This window comes from Suncus etruscus, chromosome 17 (assembly GCF_024139225.1).
Source record: "Suncus etruscus isolate mSunEtr1 chromosome 17, mSunEtr1.pri.cur, whole genome shotgun sequence".
Classification (NCBI taxonomy): Eukaryota; Metazoa; Chordata; class Mammalia; order Eulipotyphla; family Soricidae; genus Suncus; species Suncus etruscus.
Genome location: NC_064864.1, coordinates 37,336,475 through 37,354,529, shown reverse-complemented (window position 1 = coordinate 37,354,529; position 18,055 = coordinate 37,336,475). Strand labels below are relative to the sequence as shown.

Below are 18,055 nucleotides of genomic sequence, written 5' to 3'. Positions count from 1 at the left end.
AGTTTCCAATTATCTCCTCTAACTGTGTAATTATTAAATGAATGGACAGAATGGAGCTGGGATGGAGGAGCAATAAATCATGGAATAATCTTTATGCATATATTTAGTGTCTTCATTTACCAGTTTACACATTATATGTTTGCTAAGTCTGCTACTTGGCAATTCATATATTTTATTTTTTCATAGTTACCTTTTAATGAATGATAAATACAATCCAAATGGCTCTCAGGAGTGAATGGTTTTAAATTCTCAAGCTGAATAGTAATTGTATTCTTTGCTCATTAATTTTTTTTATTAAATTCTTTTATTTAAAGACGATGTATCAGTGGCTGGAGAGATAGCACAGCGGTAGGGTGTTTGCTTTGCACGCAGGAGATCCAGGATGAATGGTGGTTCGAATCTCAACATCTCATATGGTCCCCAGTGTTTGCAATTTCTGAACACAAAGCCAGGAGTAACCCCTGAGTGCTACTGGGTGTGACACCCCTCCAAAAAAAAAAACCAATGTATCAGAACGGTGACATATTCTTTATTAATATTGCTTCCTTTGGTTCATTTTAGGCATAAAAATGTAAAATAGGGGCCAGACAGGATAGCATGGAGGTAAGGTGCCTTGATTTCCCTTGTGCATTCCCTTAAAACTGATGATATCAATCCTCATAAGTGGTCATTTCTCCAAAACTTCCAATGAAATAGTGGAATTATATATATATATATATATAATATATAATATATTATGTATATCTAAAGTATACTCTCATGTATCATGATCTACAAAGTTATTCATAATACGGTTGTTTCGGGTAATCAACATTTTAATACCAATCCTACCACCAATTTGGCCCTATTCCACCGAAGTCTCCAGTTTTCCCCTCACCTCCTAAGATTGCCTCCTTTGAAGGTACAAAATAATCTACATACTTTATAGTGCTGGTACAACACACCCTGAAACATAAACTTACTCTTGCATTAATAATTATTTTGATGGTGGGAATTGCTGTTGGGATGGATGGAGTGGCACATGCATGTTACCTCTCTGAGTTTGAACATACATGCTTGCTCTCTGAGGTTACACATTAATTCTGGCTCTAACGTTGCAACACACATAGTGACTCTCTGAAGTTGCGAACATGTGCTGGCTCTTTGAGGCTGGATGCATATGCTGGCTCACTGAAGTTGCACGCATATGCTGTTTTCTGAAGTTGCATATATGTGTTCACTTTATAAGGTCGCATACACATGTTGATTCTCTGAGGTTGCACATTCATTCTGGCTCTCTGAGGCTACATAAGTTTGGTAAAATCTTGATCTTGATGTTATATTTTGTTAAATTAGTATATTCTCAAAGTTTGGTCAGATTGGTATCCCTGAAGGAAATCATAGAGTAAAGATAAGGCAGGGCCATTAGAAAAATAGTGATTCTGGGTGATGGAGGCAACAGGCATTGCTTTGGCAGGGCAGGAGTTTGGCCCACCCTCTCCTCCCATGATGGACAGCTTTCTGATGTGTGGGCTGGTGTATCTACAATCTTTCACAGCTTGGTTTGCCTCTCATTCAAGAAAAAAAGTGAATTTATGGAGCTGGCCCATTTCAAACTTGGCAACTGTGCTTGTCACTCATGGTTTTTATATCTGAATGTGGCACCAAGCATGAAAGTCAACAATTTCTTTAAGTCCTAGAAGTCTCAGAGTCATTATAAATAATGGGGTTTTTTTCCTCATATACAACTGTGAACATTTCATTGGTTAAGCTCTGACTGATTGGCACCTTTCTGGGTAAAGAAAAATGTCTTATAAAAGGACATAAGAGTTGGTTATACACCAGGGGTAAGCTGGTTGTCTAGGAAAATACTTCAGCAGAATTGTTTGGGTTTGGGGGATAAAAGAAAATGAAGTTAGGTAGAAACAAAGGAAAGTAGAGAATAGGTCTGGCTTCTTTCCCCAATTTCAGAAAGGAATAGAGAGTGGAATTCTTCTTGAAGAGAGTAGTGGGCAGTTCTCCAGAAGAGATTGAATATAGTACATATGCAGATTTTCCAAAGACCAACATGGCTGCAGTGACTCTAATATTTCAGCTCATCTCTCTTTTCATTGGTTACCCACCTTATGTTGATACTGACCACTCAACCATCTTACCTTTCCATCTCCACCCTTAATAATCCCAATCTCTCCAGCTGTATGTTTCTGTTCACTATTAATGAATATGTAGACAAATATTTTCTAAGATATTTTTTAAGAGGAGCAAGTCGGGAGAGAGATTGGGACCATAACCGGCAGTGCTCAGGAGTTATTCAGGATGGTGCTCAGAAGAGACCATATGTGGTGCCAGAGATCTAGCTAGAATTGACTGCATGTAAGACAAGCACCTTAGCCTTTGAACTATCTCTCTGGCTCTTGTTTAAGGTTTTGCTTTGTTTTGTTTGTTTGTTTGTTTGTTTTTTGGGGAGGCCACACTCGGTAACGCTCAGGGGTTAGTTCTGGCTATGCGCTCAGAAATCGCTCCTAGCTTGGGGGATCATATGGAACGTCAAAGAATCGAACCAACTGCAGTCCGTCCTAGGCTAGAGCGCCCAAGGCAGATAGATGCCTTATCGCTTGCACCACCACTCCAGCCCCCTTGTTTAAGGTTTTAATTCTAATCTAGTTTGGTTAATTAAGATAATAAACAGTTAGTACAATCAGAGACTGGGCAAATACCTAACAACTGATGGGGGATTATGAAGGTAAAAAGTCAGCAATATCAAGTGCAAGAGAACTCACCAGGATAATATCCCTCTTACTGATATAACTAAGGAGGAATCACCATATTTTTGTTGTTTCATGACTGTATCACTAGTGCAGGGCATATATCATAGGCTTAATAAATATTTATGCAATACATGTAATATCAGAAACCATTCTATTTTTTTCTAGAATGTCTTCTAGACTGACAGCATTAAACTCAAAGGCCAAGTGAGCAGATGAAAACAAAGACATATTCCTCTGAAGTTAAAAGGCATCATGGAGGTTTACATCTTAACTTGAAACAGTTCACCCAAAACTTAAGCCTATGCTGTTGAAGTTCCCTGGCCCTTCAGAGGCTCATGTGCCCCCCCCTTGCCCTTCTTCCCAGATGAAAGTGACCCATATGGCACACAGTGTAAAACAGATGTGCTAAGAACTAGTATAAAGGTCTCCCTGTGTTCATAATTCCTGTCTAGCAAGTCAGAGAACTTTTGGGAAATGCAGAGAAAGAGCTAAATTGGTTTGTTATGGAATGTCTATACCCAATTGAGCCCATGGATTTTATCCTCCGACCACAAGAGTGCCAGGCAAGGGAAATGACTGGAGTTTTCCCCTTCTAAGGTCCATGAAGACAAACTGATTGACTTTAAGCTTTCAGATTTTCGTTTTCTCTCTAGCCAGATGGCCAGAGAGGATATATACAATAACCCTATCCCTGGGGGGAAAAATAGATGGGTTTAACTCTCTTTGGCTTCTTCAATGAAACTTTTAATAAATACAACATAGCGTTTTTCTAATGATAAAAGAAGCATATATTTATTGCAGAAAATTCAAAATGTTTTAAATATTAGAAAATTAAAAAAACAACTGAAATATTTTACCTTAAGATAATCTCACAATGAACACTTTGGTATATTTCTTACTGAAACTGGGGGATAAAGATTGAACCATAACTGAGTGCAAAGAGGCTTCTGCTGGCTCTATGCTCAAGCTTCACTCCTGGCAGCAAGTGCTGGAGAGCAAACAAAGGTTGTTTACAGGCAAGGCAATTACCTTATCCCCTGTGCTAGCTCCTTGGCCCTATTCCTGAATTTTATATGAATGTATATAAGTAGATATGTTTTTTGAAAAATCAGAATCAATGTTTTTTCCACCTTATGTGGAGAACATAAGTTTTCTCTACAGAAAGGTAGTAGCTAGTTTTGCTTTATTTGTGTTTTAATTTTTATGTTTGAAGGTAGTTTATTGCCTTCCCTCTGAGTGGCCTATAAACTGAGGGGCAGAGGATGAGGCCTCTGAGTAGACTGGTGCTCTTCATGAACTTTTCTACTCCATAGGTGAAGTGCTAGGTCAACCATCTCAGGAATGTTTCCATCCAAATAGCTCATGACTTGAAATTTTCTTATACATGAATGTACATAGAATCTATTATAATGAGTAAAATAAGTCAGAGAAAAGAGAGGCACATAGAGTAGTCTCACTCATCCATGGGTTTTAAGAAAAATAAAAGACATTATCAAAATAATTCCCAGAGATGAGGGCCAGAAGGACTGATTCACAATATGAAACTCACCACAAAGAGTGGGTGAGTTAGAGAAATAACTACACTAGCAATTACCATGACAATGTCAATAAGTGAGAGAAGTAGAATGCCTGTCTCAAATATAGGCAGGGGGTGGAGGAGGAGGGAGATGGGGGGCATTGGTGGTGGGAATGTTGTACTGGTGAAGGGGGGTATTCTTTTTATGACTGAAACCCAACTACAATCATGTTTGTAATCATGGTGTTTAAATAAAGATATTACTTTAAAAAATAGCTCATGACTCAATATAAAAAAGACTGTGCTCTCAGGATCCTCGTCTCCAACTCTTGTCAAGTATTTGAATATGTTTTTTAAGGGTTTGGGAAGGAACACTTCAATCAAGTATTTTATTCTAAGCTCCAATACTTATATAAAACCCAGTCAGGTAAGAGTATACTCTGGCAATGGTACAATATCTGACTTGTGGAAGACAAATAGGACTTTGTATACTCCATAAAGATCCCCATAAGAGAGATTTGGGTATGTCCAGGCTGAATAACAAATTCAGATTTTCCATTGAATTAGACAATGGTTAATTTCTGGCTATCCTAGTGTCTATTTAACTTTTCATATTTGAAGACTCTCCTATAAAATAAGCTTAGACCCATGTATTCTCTTTTCCAAAAGAATTAAATACTAATTTTCCCAGACTCTCTTGCAGTAGTTCAGGGACACAAGAAGCCAATAACCAAACGGAGGCCCATCCCAGAGTTGAAACTGGAAGTTGGTGACCTAAAAAGCAAAACAGAGAATACTTTCTTCAGCAGCAGTGGCAGTAACATCCACTTTCTAAGTGGTTTCAGTGATGACAGCAACTCCAAGTACTTAAACAAATCTGTAATGTAGATTGGCCATAATACTTAGAACACTTATTCTAATTGTGCTCCTGCCCTGATTTCCAGATTTACTCTCTAATCTTCCTAATGATTCTTTAGGGTCCTTGATCTTTTTTTTGGGGGGGGGGGTGGAGTGGAATACTTTGGTGCTGTAGGATACTATAGTGCTCATATATCACTCCAAGCTCTATGCTCAGAGCTTATTCCAAGCTCTGTACTCAGAGGACCATGTATTGCCAGGAACTAAACAGTTGGCCACATGAAAAATAAATGTTTTAAGCCAGGACTACCTATCCAGATCCACTCCCTGACAGTTTCTACATAAAGTTTTTTTCTGCTTAAATCAAGCTGTTACAACACCAGACTAATTTATTAGTAGCCTCTGCAGACTCTTTATGGTCATCTGAGTAAAGGGATTATTTATAGCACCTTAGAACACTGAGATGAAGACTGACAGTATACATGATGATATCTAGACACCACTGTTGTTTAATATATGGTAGGTTTTAATTTCAGTTTGAGGAATATCAAGGAATATCAAGCTAAATTGCCCAAGGAGAACAGGGTTTATTGCAAAAAGAATTTTTGTTTTGTTTTGTTTTGTTTTGGGGTCCCACCTGGCTGCGCTCAGGGGTTACTCCTGGCTCTAGGCTCAGAAATTGCTCCTGGCAGGCTCGGGGGACCATATGGGATGCGGGAATTTGAACCACCATCCTTCTGTATGCAAGGCAAATGCCTTACCTCCATTCTATCTCTCCAGCCCTTGCAAAAAGAATTTTATGAGCTCTCTAGCATAAAAAGATAGTCCTACCTGACCTCCTGTTTGTAAGTACTTGGCACCACAAAGTGCCACCACAAGGTGCCACCACACAGTACCCCAAAAACCACAGGGAGTGAGTTTCAAAAAACAGATCCAAGAGTAGAGCCTGGAGCTCTCTCTCTATATGTAGTAAATATATATATACATATACCTATGTATATAAATGGGTTTTCATCTACAAAGAGCTGAATATACATTTTTCTTCAATGTACATGGGATATTTTCCAAGATAGACCACATGCTGGGCCACAAAACATACCTCTATAAAATCAAGATGATAGAAATTATATCAACTATCTTCTCAGACCAAGATGCACAGAAAAGAAGTGAATTACAAAGAGACAAGGATAAATAGCTTTAGCACCTGGAAATTAAACAGCTCATTACTGAACAACCAGTGGGTCAAAGACAAAATCAAAGAAGAAATCAAAGAATTCCTAGAAACAAATGAGAATAAAGACATTAATTTTCAGAAATTGTGGGACACAGCAAAGTGTATTAAGAGGAAAATGTATAATTTTGCAAGCATTCATAAGGAAGGAAAAAGGGCCTATGTAAATAATTTAATGGCACAGTGTAAGAAATTGGAAAATGACCAACAAAATGAACTGAAAGCAGGCAGAAAGAAGAAAATAATAAAACTTAGAGGAACAGAAATTAATAAAATGGGTACCAAAAACAATACAAAATATCAATAAAAGCAAAGTTGGTTCTTTGAAAAAGTAAACAAGATTGATAAACTAATAGCAAGATTCTCAAAGAAAGAGAGAAAAACTTAATCAACAGAATAAAAAATGAAAATGGGATGTCATTACAGATACTACAGAAATTCAAAGGGTAATCAGAGATAATTTGAGGATCTTTATGCCACAAAACAGGAGAACCTGAAAGGAATGGATAAAGTCTTGGATTCCTATAGCCTCCCAAGGTTGAACCAATATGATCAGGAATACATGAACAGACATATCATGAAAGAGGAAATTGAATTGATAATCAAAACACTTTCCCCAAAACAAAAGCCTAGGCCCAGATCAATTCAGTAGTGAATTCTTTCAGGCCTTAAAGAGAACCTATTGCCAATCCTTTCCGAAGACAGAAACACTACCAAAGAGTTTTTATGGGCCATTCCTGATCATCTTCCCCCGTAGTCTGTGCCTGGGTGGGAACAAAGAACCTCCCAACCTTCCCATCAACCCTCCTTTTCCCAAACTGAAGTTAGTTCAATTTATATCATATAGTTCCTGTCAGATTGGATCCAACACTTCTTTCTCTTAGAAAATATAGAGTTCAAAACCCATCCGAACAAACTAATGAACTAGTTTGCAATATTTTTATCATACTTAGGTAACCTTGCTTGTTTAGAAAAATAACCTCTAAAGAAGATATACCTTAAGCCATCTTTCATACAAACAGTCCAATAGATCACTTTTGGGGGGGAAGGGGCACACCCAGTGACTTCAGGGGTTACTCCTGGCCATGCGCTCAGAAATTGCTCCTGGCTTGGGGGACCATCTGGGATGCTGGGGGATCAAACCACAGTCCATCCTAGGTTAGCCACAAACAAGGCAAACACCTTACCGCTTGTGCCACCACTCCGGCCCTGATAGATCATTTTCTTAAACACCCAATACACCAGCCTTCCAAACCACTAAATGCAAAGATCAATGTGGAAGCTAAGAAAGACACCTACAGTTCAGTATATGGAGAGAAATCCTGGTAAATTTCCAAGTCCATCCAACCACTTGAGGCTTATAGATGAGGACTTAATATAAACATTTAATGTTTTAGCAATAAAAATCAAGGAGTCACTAGAGTGCAAAATTAAGATATCTATAGATGAATAATTTAATCAATTCAAAGAAAAACTCTTTAAGAAGATGAGAGACTCCATAAAATGGAACTGAAAGAACTAAAAAAATGTTAGCAAGCCATAATAGTAGAATTACACAGGTGGAGAATCACATAGATAAACTTGAAGAGTGCCAAACAAAATAGGCCAAAAACTGACACAAATTTACAAGAAAAACACATCTAATCCCATCAAAAAATGGGGAGAAGAAATGGACAGACACTTTGACAAAGAAGAAATACAAATGGCCAAAAGACACATGAAAAAATGCTCCACATCACTAATCATCAGGGAGATGCAAATCAAAACAACTATGAGGTACCACCTCACACCACAGAGAATGGCATACATCACAAAGAATGAGAACAAACAGTGTTGGCGGGGATATGGAGAGAAAGGAACTCTTATCCACTGCTGGTGGGAATGCCGTCTAGTTCAACCTTTATGGAAAGCGATATGGAAATTCCTCCAAAAACTGGAAATCGAGCTCCCATATGATCCAGCTATACCACTTCTAGGAATTACCCTAGGAGCACAAAAATACAATACAAAAACCCCTTCTTTACACCTATATTCATTGCAGCACTATTTACCATAGCAAGACTCTGGAAACAACCAAGATGCCTTTCAACAGACGAATGGCTAAAGAAACTGTGGTACATATACACAATGGAATATTATGCAGCTGTCAGGAGAGATGAAGTCATGAAATTTTCCTATACATGGATGTACATGGAATCTATTATGCTGAGTGAAAAAGTCAGAGAGAGAGAGAGAGAGAGAGAGAGAGAGAGAGAGAGAGAGAGAGAGAGAGAGAAACGCAGAATGGTCTCACTCATCTATGGGTCTTAAGAAAAATGAAAGACTTTCTTGCAATAATAATTTTCAGACACAAAAGAGAAAAGAGCTGGAAGTTCCAGCTCACCTCATGAAGCTCACCACAAAGAGTGATGAGTTTAGTTAGAGAAATAACTACATTTTGAACTGTCCTAATAATGAGAATGTATGAGGGAAATGGAAAGCCTGTCTAGAGTACAGACGGGGGTCGTGTGGGGAGGAGGGAGATTTGGGGCATTGGTGATGGGAATGTTGCACTGGTGATGGGTGGTGTTCTTTACATGACTGAAACCCAAACACAATCATGTATGTAATCGAGGTGTTTAAATAAAATATATTAAAAAATTTTAAAAAAAAGAAATTGTCCAAAAAAAAAAATAGGCCAAAAAAAGAATAGCACCAAGACTTTTAATAATCCAAATGGGGAAAAAAACAAAGAGAGAGATGGACTCCTTAAAGCAGTAAGAGAGAAAAAAATACCATCAAGTATAAAGGAAAAAAACATAAGAATCAAATCAGATCATCTATTTGAAACAATCCAGGCAAGAAATAAGTGGAATGACATATTTAAATTACTGAATGAAAGAAACTTTCAACCTAGAGTTCACTACCCAAAGCAAAACTCTCATTTGCATGGGATGGAAGATTAAAAACATTCTCGGATGAAAAAGAACTCAAATATTTACATTAACCAAAGAATTTTTATGAAGGTAACACTACCCTGATACCAAAAGCAGACAAAGAAATTACACACACAAAGAAAGAGAATTAGAGGCCAATATCCTTGATGAACACAGATGCAAAGAACTTCAACAAAATACTAGCAAATAGAATTCAACAACTCACAAAAAGGTTATATACACCATGACCAAATATGATTCACTTCAGAGATAAAAGGATGGTTTAACATATGCATGTCAATCAACATAAAACACCATATCAATAAAGAAAAATACAAATCACATGATCATATCAATAGATGCAGAGAAAGCACTTGACAGATTCAGTATCCATTCATGAATTAAAAATATCTCTAAACAAGATGGGAATTGAAGGAACTTTCTGCAATATACTCAAAGCCATTTACCACAAGGCCATGGCAAACATTACACTCAATTGAGGAAAAAAAAAAAAAAAGCCTTTCCTCTATGATCTGGCACAAGGCAAGGCTGCCCATTCTCACCACTTCTATTTAATATAGCACTCAAAATACTTGCCATATTATTTAGGCAAGAAAAATATATCAAGGGCATCCATATAGAAAAGGAATAAGCCAAGTCCTCACTGTTTGCAGATGACATGATACTATATTTACAAAATCCTAAAAACTTTAGAAAAAAACAGGATTTTTTAAAATAAAAAACATTCAAGTAGCACTGTAGTAGGGCATTTACCTTGCATGCAGCTGACTCCATGGACCCAGGTTCAATTCTCAGCATCCCATATGCCCTCCCTCCCCAGCCTGCCAGGAGTGATTTCTGAGCACAGAGCCAGGAGTACCCCTGAGCACTGCTGGGTGTGACCCAAAAACCAAAAAAAGAAAAAAAATTTAAACAATAGATTTGTATAGTAAAGTGACAGGCTACAAAATTAATATGCACATATTCATGGCTTTTCTATACACATTTAATGAAAGAGAAGAAAGATATTAAAAAAACAATCCCATTCACTGGGGTCGGAGCGGTGGCACTAGAGATAAGGCATCTGCCTTGAAAGTGCTAGCCTAGGACAGACCGAGGTCGATCCACAGGTGTCCCATGTAGTCTCCCCACCCCCCCCAAGCCAGGAGTGATTTCTGAGCACATAGCCAGGAGTAACCCCTGAGCATCACTGGGTGTGGTCCAAAAACAAAAACAAAAAGAACAATCCCATTCACAATTGTGCTTCAGAAAATCAAGTACCTTGGAGTCAACTTAACTAAAGAGGTGAAAAACCTATTCAAAAAATAATATAATATTGCTTTTAAAATTAAGAGTACACAAGAAAATGGAAACACATACCCTGCTCATGGGAGGATTAACATAATTGAAATGGCAACACTATGCATTGTACAGATACAATGCAATCTCTATAAGAATACACATACCATTTTTAATGAAATAGAGCAAACACTCCTGAAATTCACATGAACAATAAATATCCACAAATAGCTAAAGCAATTTTTTAGAAAAAAGACAATGGGAGGCATTACTTTTTCCAAGTTCAAATTGTATTATAAGCAGTAGTCATTAAAACCACATAGTACTGGAATAAAGACAGACCCTCAGGTCAGTGGAATAAACTAAAATATTCTGAAGCTGATCCCTAGGCATATGATCAGTTAATCTTTGATAAAGGGGAAAAATATATAAAGTGGAGTGAAGATAGCCTCTTCAACAAGTACTAGTGGGAAAATTGGGCAACTACATGCAAAAAAGTGAATTCATCTCTCTCTCTTTCTCTTTTTTGTTGTTTGTTTTTGTTTTGGAGCCATACCCAGAGGTGCTCAGGGGTTACTCCTGGCTCTGAACTCAGAAATCACTCTTGGCAGGGTCAGGGGATGATATGGATGCTGCGAATCGACCCTTGGTCAGCTGCATGCAAGGCAAACACCTTACCTGCTGTGCTATCACTTCAGCCCCCTAAAAATATTACTAATAGCAGGCTTGAGATCATTAACATCATGCACAAAAGTCAAATCAAAACAGATTACAGACCTTAAAAAGATTCATATCGATGGTATTAACTGGTAGAGATTAGCAGCAGCAGCAGCAGAAGCAACAACAACAACAACAACAACAACAAATCTAACCCTATCCAAAAGTGGTGAGAAGAAATGAAGAGACATTTCCTAAAAGAATAAATACAGATGGCCAAAAAGCACACGAAGAAATGTTCTACATCATTAATCATGAGGGAGATGCAAATCAAAACAGCAATGAGATATCATCTCACACCACAGAGACTGGCACACATCACAAAGAACTAGGACAACCAGTGCTGGCACAGATGAAAGGAGAAAGGGACTCTCAATCACTGAGGGTGGAAATGCCAACAACTAGTTCAGCCTTTTTGGAAAATATGGATATTCTTTAAAAAACTAGAAATTGAGCTTTCATATGATCCTGAAATACCACTCCTAAGAATATACTCTAGGAGCCAAAAACACAATGCAGAAAAGCTTTCTGCATTTCTAAGTTTATCACAGCACTATTCATAATATCCAGAATCTGGAAACAACCCAAATTCCTAAGAACAAATGAGTGGTACATCTACACAATGAAATACTATGCAGTATTATATTTTTAGGAAAAATAAAGTCATAAAATTTGCTTGTACATGAATGCAGTATTATGTTGTATGAAATGAACCAGAGGTAGAGTAATAGATCTAGAAAGATCACACTAATTTTTGGAATATAAAAAAATATTATAGTAAATATGGTAATAGTATCCAGAGACAATAGAAATGAGGGGCAGGAGGACCAAACACACTGATCACTATGACAATTATAGTTGGAAATGATCATGCTAGACAAGAAGTGCTGCTGAAAGAGGAAAAAGTGATAAGCATGAGACCCCTACAGCAACAATATTGCAAACTTCAGTGTCTAAAAGGGGAAAAAGTAAGAGAGAGAGAGAGAGAGAAAAATGTTTGCCCCAGAGGCAGGCATTGGGAAAGGTGGGAGGGAAACTGGGGACATTGCACTGAAACTCAATCATAAAAAACTTTGGAATTGGAGAAGAAGAAAAAAAAAAACACAACCAATTGTATACTGAACAAGTTTGTAACCACAGGGTTTAAATAAAGTAATTAATTTTTTTAAAGTATCCCCTTGAGGGGTCAGAGCAATAGCACAGCGATAGGGCATTTGCCTTGCAAGCGACCAACCCCAGATAGACCCCAGTTCAATTCCTGGCATCCCATATGGTCCCCTGAGCCTGCCAGGAGTGACTTCTGAGCACAGAACTAGGAGTAACATTTGTGCACTACCAGATGTGGCCAAAAATACAAACAAACAGAAAAAGTAGCCCCTGACCTAAAAGGAAGGAAGGAAGGAAGGAAGGAAGGAAGGAAGGAAGGAAGGAAGGAAGGGAGGGAGGGAGGGAGGGAGGGAGGGAGGGAGGGAGGGAGGGAGGGAGGGAGGGAGGAAGGAAGAAAGGGAGGGAGGGAGGAAGGGAGGGAGGGAGGGAAGGAGGGAGGGAGGGAGGGAGGAAGGATGGGAGGAAGGAAGGGAGGAAGGATGGGAGGAAGGATGGGAGGAAGGAAGAAAGGGAGGGAGGGAGGGAGGAAGGGAGGGAGGGAGGGAAGGAGGGAGGGAGGAAGGAAGAAAGGAAGGGAGGGAGGGAAGGAAGGAGGGAGGGAGGGAGGGAGGAAGGATGGGAGGAAGGAAGGGAGGAAGGATGGGAGGAAGGATGGGAGGAAGGAAGGAAGGAAGGGAGGGAGGAAGGAAGGGAGGAAGGAAGGAAGGAAGGAAGGAAGGGAGGGAGGGAGGGAGGGAGGGAGGAAGGAAGAAAGGGAGGGAGGGAGGAAGGGAGGGAGGGAAGGAGGGAGGGAGGGAGGGAGGGAGGGAGGAAGGATGGGAGGAAGGAAGGGAGGAAGGATGGGAGGAAGGATGGGAGGGAGGAAGGATGGGAGGGAGAGAGGGAGGGAGGGAGGGAGGGAGGGAGGGAGGAAGGATGGGAGGAAGGAAGGGAGGAAGGATGGGAGGAAGGATGGGAAGAAGGAAGAAAGGGAGGGAGGGAGGGAGGAAGGGAGGGAGGGAAGGAGGGAGGGAGGAAGGAAGAAAGGAAGGGAGGGAGGGAAGGAAGGAGGGAGGGAGGGAGGAAGGATGGGAGGAAGGAAGGGAGGAAGGATGGGAGGAAGGATGGGAGGAAGGAAGGAAGGAAGGAAGGATGGAAGGACTGGAGGGAGGGAGGGAGGGAGAGAGAGAAAGAGAGAAAGGAAGAGAGAAAGAGAGAAAGAGATAAAGAAAGAAAGACAGACAGAAAGAAAGAAAGCAAGAAAGAAAGAAAGAAAGAAAGAAAGAAAGAAAGAAAGAAAGAAAGAAAGAAAGAAAGAAAGAAAGAAAGAAAGAAAGAAAGAAAGAAAGAAAGAAAGAAAAGAAAGAGAAAGAAAGAAAGAGAGAGAGAAAAGAAAGAAAGAAAGAAAAAAGAAAGAAAGAAAGAAAGAAAAAAGAAAAGAAAGAAAGAAAGAAAGAAAGAAAGAGAGAGAAAGAAAGAAAGAGAAAGAGAGAGAAAGAAAGAAAGAAAGAAAGAAAGAAAGAAAGAAAGAAAGAAAGAAGAAAGATAATCTTTTGATTATAATTTTCATTATAATTATCATTATAATTGCATTGTATTAGTTATCATTTACTAATTACATTACAATATTCTTGGTACTATCCACTGGTTTTCAATTGTTGGTGCTTAGACTAGTACTAGTTTGAAAAAATCTCCTGCTTGTCACCCACAAAGTTATTGCTGATTATTACATGTCCCTGTCATATAGGTGTTGCATGATCTAGTTTGAGGACCCAGAGGAAGTTTTTGCAATCACTGGTCCACATAGCTGTAGCTAAAAACCAGTGTGCTAGGGGCCAGAGAGATAGCATGGAGGTAATGAGTTTGTCTTGCATGCAGAAAGTCGATGGTTCGAATCCCGGCATCCCATATGGTCCCCCGAGCCTGCCAGGAGCGTCAATTTCTGAGCATAGAGCCAGGAGTAACCCCTGAGTGCTGCCGGGTGTGACCCAAAAAACTAATAAACAAACAACAACAACAAAAAAAAAACACTGCATTAGGCACTATATGACTCACAACACATCAAAAAACAACACATATCTATAAAAATACTGACGAAGAACTATTCCAAATAGTTAACAATTTACCAAAATAATCCAAGGGAATTGAAACTAAGAAGAAAGGAGTTTTTTTTTAAAGTGTGGTTAACTCTCAGAAAAATGAAAAACCTTGACATATTTTCACTGTTAAACAGCCATACATAACCACTTCAATCATTTTAACCATTTCAAAATGACTCAATGATTCAGCTTAGGTATCAGAGATAAGGCCTGAGATGAGAGTCTGATGAATTTATTTCAAGGTACCATAGAGTTATAGCTCTATCTTGACTTGAGAGTCTTAATGGCTGAGGAATGGGATTTATCTGAATGATCTTGAGAATTCTTTCAAACCAGACATGCCTGCCCTCTCCACCACCCCCGTGAAAGGGATTGAATGACAGCTGCTGATAATGCCAGATCTTGACAGGAGCCTTAGAGGCATTGCAATTTGAAAAGCACAAGAAAAAAGAATTTTTTTTCATGAGGATTCATAGTTTATCTGTCTCTAGGTGTTAGGGGCAATTTTTTTCAAGGTCAAAAATAAAAGTCTTTCACATAGAGCAGCTGGAATGACATAGCAATGACAGAAAAATATGAACTATATGGGAGCTCGGGTCACACTACACATAAGACAGTTCTCGAGGCTTCATCTTTACAGATCTGGCCACTGCAGGAACCTTAACTTACACCAAGGAAGGCCTTGTACCCCTTACATGTTTTATATGGGCTTCTGAGATGAAAAAGGCACCCAAAGAGATGCTGGATTCTTATTAACTATTTTCAAGGGAGTCTTCCACTAACTCTGGGAGAAGGTATTTTGCTTGAGTGTTTTCCCACTTTGGCAAACAAGATTCAGAAGGATTGAATATGAAGGGTTTTGCCGTAGGCAAATGGTTTAGCACAGAAACCCTACTGACTCCAAGAACAATTAGAGAAGACAGAAGAGATTTCCTTGCATGCATATGACAGAGCCAAAATAAATGGCTACTCTGGTTGTTTTGTGAAAACATTATTGCATTTTTTTCACCAGAGACTTCTGATGCAATTGACCAGACTGCTTACCAGAGAGCTAGATCAAGATTCAAGAGTTGGTTCAGGATTCATGGAGTCTGAGCAGCATCCTCCAGGCTCCAAAGATTGGTGCTCAGATGTCCTGTAGCCAGAGAAGGGAAAAGGAGGTGGAAGTGGTTTGGGCCTCCTTGGCAGCCTGCAAACAGATTTGGCTTTGATATATTGAAGATAGCTACTGCAGATAGGGCCCAAGTGAATGGTATCAGGCATTTCCCCAAGACTCTCTGTCAACAGTGGCAAAGAGAAAACACGCATGGACAAATCCTAGATCGACAGCAAAAATCTTGGAAGGAAATCTTAGTGGAAAGCCAGTGCAAAAGATGGGAGCAATAAATCAGACCAGGAGAAAATCTGAGGCTGCAGCTGTTGCCTATCCAGAGATCCCTGGTCAGCGGAAGCACACGTGGGTAACCAGCCGACATTGACTTTAGCGCCCTGCCAGTTTATTCTGGCTCCCAGAAAATGAGAACATCTTGGCTATAGATGATGGGGACAGTGAGTGATTTTCAGTTAAATTATTTTTCCCCCAAAGGGGAACCAAAGGTCCAGAGGCCTCTTACATCAGGCAAAGGCACAAACTAAAGCAAAGCAATGCCACACCGAGGTTTACTCAGGAACAGTTCTCGTCATCTCAAAGAACTGCTGGAAAAAAAGAAAAGCACCACCAAAGAACTAAGAGGTTTTTTTTCCCTTAAACTAAGAGTGAGATGCCAACAAAAACTTCCTGATCATTAAGGTAGAGTGGATCAGACCTAAGGTTTTGTTTCTGACCTCTGAGTAATAGTTTCCTCATTCATGTAGTAGGTATAACATAACAATGCTATCTTGCTTGTGAAGATTAGACAAAGTACAAGAACTAGATGTAGCAACTTATGGGATTTACAATCTTCAGACAAACATTTCATTGTTTTTGTCCTGGAAGCATAGAAATTCATGTAAAAGTGAATGACCAAGGAAAAGCTAAAAACTATTAACTTTGTGTTTGTAAAACCTTTTTATTTTATTTTATTTTTTTTTGGTTTTTGGGCCACACCCAATGACACTCAGGGGTTACACCTGGCTATGCCCTCAGAAATTGCTCCTGACTTGGGGGACCATATGAGATGCCAGGGATCAAAACCAGGTCTGTCCTGGGTCAGCTGCATGCAAGGCAAACACCCTATTGCTATGCTATGCTATGCTATGCTATGCTATGCTATGCTATGCTATGCTATGCTATGCTATCGCTCAAGCCCCCAAACCAATTGCTTTTTAAGGGAGAAAGATGAAGGGAAGAAAGAAAGGAACCCACTTTGTACTCCTCATCCTCTGCCCCTTTCCATCTGTCCCTCATCCTGAAGTCAGAGTGATCCTTATAAAACCAAGTTCTTAAGGTCAGGTCATTTTTGTGTTCAAAATTTGCACTGATTCTGGGGTCAGAGAGATAGTACAACAGTTCCTGGTACATAGCCAGATGGAGTTTGATCCCCGGTACTCCACCTGAGAAAAGAGACAAGAGTAAGTTTTGAGCATTGCTGGGTGTGGCCTCTCCATCACCATCCCTCATGAAAAACAAAATAATTTAATGTTGTAATGGCCCCAAACACCATATTACCACCCAGAAAGAGTGGGTCTGGAGCAAGGGTTGCTGCAGAAAATGATCCAAACAAAGCTGAGAGTGAAATGTGCATAGCCAAGTAGCGATCTGTCCCATCAAGCTGAGAGAGCGAGCTGCCTGCCAGACTGCAGTTTTATTGAGTAAAGAGACAACTCCTGAGTAGGGGAGTAAGCCAGTCCTGCCCAAGTTTGCTTGATACATGCTAAGTAGGAAAATCTCTGTTTTGGGTAAAACCAACTTGTAAACAAACAGATACAAAAAAATAGGGGATGATCTTTGTTTTGTAAACCAACAACAGAGGAATGGTTCAGTTTTCTTCATACAAGGGCATCTGATATGGTGATATCATCTCTCAACTCTTTCTACTGAAGTCTCAATCATTCCTTCCAGTGATTCTCAAAGCAGAGTGGCACTGATATCCACACACTTGCACCCCAAAAGCATGTTTATCCCCATTAGAGGCCTTTAGAAATTTATAGAAGGTTTTGGGGCTGGAGGGATAGCACAGTGGTAGGGTATTTGTCTTGCACACAGTTGACCTAGGATGGACCACAGTTCAACCCCTCAGCATCCCATATGGTCCCCCAAGCCAAGAGTGATTTCTGAGCACATAGCCAGGAGTAAACCCTGAGCATCACTGGGTGTGGCCCAAAAACAAACAAACAAAAAATTCATAGAAGGTTTTGGTTGACACCACTGGGTGGTAGATAGGCACTGACTGACTATAAACAATGTTCAGTGTAGTTGAAAAAAAAGCAGTGTTCTAAATAGTTTTAGGGGAAAGCCAATAGCAGCACTAAACAAATAAATATTCATCTTTCATCATAGGAAGCATGGTAGTGTTGCTATCATGTTCAGATTGGGATGCTTGTCAAAAATGGCTCTGTAATGTAATCATGTAATGTAAGGTGCTCTGTAATGTAATCATAACCAGCAC

The 18,055-nt window shown here is 39.5% G+C and overlaps 1 long non-coding RNA gene across 1 annotated transcript in view; it reads right to left on the bottom strand.

The window, feature by feature from the left end:
* LOC125994873 (uncharacterized) overlaps window positions 1–15,605 on the bottom strand; it is a 100,093-nt gene extending 84,488 nt beyond the window's left edge. Inside the window, exon 1 of the long non-coding RNA XR_007490690.1 lies at window positions 15,513–15,605. This is a non-coding gene — a long non-coding RNA (uncharacterized LOC125994873). The remainder of the gene's footprint in view (window positions 1–15,512) is intronic.
* Between the last annotated feature and the right edge of the window lie 2,450 nt (window positions 15,606–18,055).